The 2,695-nt window shown below is 36.1% G+C and overlaps 1 pseudogene across 1 annotated transcript; it reads left to right on the forward strand.

Moving 5' to 3' along the window:
- The first annotated feature begins 1,339 nt into the window (after positions 1 to 1,339).
- On the forward strand, positions 1,340 to 2,484 carry LOC116269212 (annotated as a pseudogene). Its single transcript, XR_004176668.1, has one exon. The product of XR_004176668.1 is annotated as an alpha-(1,3)-fucosyltransferase 10 pseudogene (transcript).
- The last annotated feature ends 211 nt before the right edge of the window (positions 2,485 to 2,695 follow it).

Raw genomic sequence — 2,695 nt, forward strand, 5'->3', positions numbered from 1 at the left:
GATAGAATAATGGCTTTCCAAGTAATAGAGTACGAAAAATTTCTTAATATCGTTTCAGATTTCACGTTGCGACCAATCTTTAAGAAACGACCACTTGTGGACTTTTGTTGTAGTATTAAAGAATAACCACAGTCCTCTGAAAAGGATACTGAAATACTCCACCCTTTTCCAATTACATATTGTGTGGAGCTGGATCTTCCTTACATGCCTTAATCAGAACAACAGATTGAAACAGATTGCACACAGAAGCAGATATGAGAATCTGTCTCTCATTAAACCAGAAATCAGAGAGATTTGAAAAAATGCAAAAACAATGTTACTCTTATGACTAAATTTTTTTTGTTTTTGAAGACAGAGATACTTTTTGTGAAATATATTATTTAGACTAACATGGAATAGGTTTATGATTATTGATTATTTTGACTACTATTTACAATTATTGATTATTCTGAGTAAATAATGAGTAATAATACTTTGAGTAATATTTGAGTAATAATATTTTGAGTAATAATATTTGAGTAATATTTTGAGTAAATAATTATTGATTATTTTCAGTAAATAATAAGCAAAAGTAAAACTTGCTCAGTGTTTCATATGGCAAATATTAATATATGTAACCCATGTTAACAGAAGCTCTTTGGGTATCCCAGTAATTTTTAAGAGTATAAAGGAATCCTGAGACCAAAAGGTTTCAAAATTACTTATCTGGAACAATTGTCAAAATTGGCCATATGCCAGGCCTTAAGGCAAGTCATGACAAATCTCAGTTTTGAAATTATTCAGAATGTGTTCTCTCATCACAGTGTAATTAAGTCTGACACCAATAAAAATACTTTAGAAATACCCAATATTTAGAAATTAATCCATTCACTTTTCAATATTCTATGTCAAGAAGATATTCCAATAGAATTTAGAAAATATTTTCAAGTAAATTACAATTTAAAATGACATGTCAAAATTCATAGTATCTAAATAAAGGTGTACTTAGAGAAAAACTTATAGCATTAAATGTGTATATTAGAAGAGAAGTTGAAAATAAGTGATCTAAATATCTATTTAGAAGAAGTAAGAACAACAAAAGCAAATTAAGTCCAAGAAAGCAGGAGGGGGAATAATAAGGTCAGAAATAATGGCTTAAAACACAAATATTCAATGGAGAATCAGCATAAAAGTTCGTTCTTCTTTGAAAAAATCTAAAAAGTTAATAAATACTTAAATCACTCATCAAGAAAATTGGAGAAGGCATAAATTATCAAAATCAAAAATAAAAGGTGTCATTAAATAAATTTTAAGATGATATGAGAAAAGTATAAAGTTTAGAAAATCATAACTTACCCAGGCTGGGGCTCATAGGGAGAAAGGAAGCGGCGCTGCGGTCCGCGGGGCGATCCCTGCTCCGCGCTAGAATTTTTTGATGCCTTCTTATTTGGATAAATCTCCAGCTGCTCTGGTGATAGCCTAAGAAGACTGCATGCTGCTTCCTCTTGATGCCAAGCCAGGCCCTCTCGCAACCTCGGATCTCAGTCCTTCATGGAGACCAGGTCCCAGCAGGAATGGCAGTGCAGGAAATTGGCGCCCAGATGGTTCTTCCATGTGAAGTTGTCTCGGGCTCTGGGCTGACGAGAGAACACCTGGTAACCAGGTTAGCCCTCTGTCAGTCACCTAGGGCAGGGCAGCATGGTGCGGATTCAGAGGAGGAAGCTTTTGGCATCTTGCCTGTGCATCACAGCCACCGTCTTTCTGCTTGTCACACTCCAGGTCATGGTTGAGCTGGGGAAGTTTGAAAGGAAGGAGTTTAAAAGTTCTAGTTTGCAAGATGGACATACAAAAATGGAGGAAGCACCTACACACCTTAATTCATTTCTTAAGAAAGAAGAATTAACTTTCCACAGGAAAAGAAAATGGGAATTGGACAGCTACCCCATTATGCTCTGGTGGTCCCCGCTGACAGGGGAAACTGGGAGGTTAGGCCAATGTGGAGCAGATGCTTGTTTCTTCACCATCAACCGGACCTACCTGCGTCATCACATGACCAAAGCATTCCTCTTCTATGGTAAGCAGGGCTTTCGCCTTTCTCCCTTTGTTTGCTGTGGTCTTACTCCAAGGCTGAGTTACAGCTTACCACTGAAAAGTGATGGTGGAGCTCCCCTTGAAAACACTTTAACACCCCTGATTTCCTTTGCATTTGCTCTGTGGAAGGCCGGAGCATTTAGCAGATACAAAAAAGAAACAAGCCTGGCTGGGCGTGGTGGCTTCTGAATTCTCTAACACGTTTATCTCTGAAGGGTTGGATAAGGGATTATGATCTTCTAGTTGTGCGTTAAGATGAAGCAAAGTTAAATGTTGAGTTTAATTTCCCAAATTTTAACAGAAGCTTCTAGAAAGATTTCCATTGCATACACACAAAAAAATGGATAATATAATGAGCATTTGTGTACCTATCACATAGCTTAAGGCATAAAATATTACATGTATAATTGAAAATCAATATGGCCCCTCCCTGACCGATCCCATTTCCCTCCCTGATACTTCAGAGGGAATCATGATATATATGTGTGTGTGTTTGTGTAACAATATATGTTATTGAGACATATAGGAATTATATATACATGTGTGTTAAAGTTTTTTAAATGTTTAAAACTGTTAAAAAAGGTTTTTAAATGTTGAAGTGTTTTAAATGTTGACTGTAGTACAA

Source organism: Papio anubis, chromosome 10, assembly GCF_008728515.1.
Source record: "Papio anubis isolate 15944 chromosome 10, Panubis1.0, whole genome shotgun sequence".
NCBI classification, from domain to species: domain Eukaryota; kingdom Metazoa; phylum Chordata; class Mammalia; order Primates; family Cercopithecidae; genus Papio; species Papio anubis.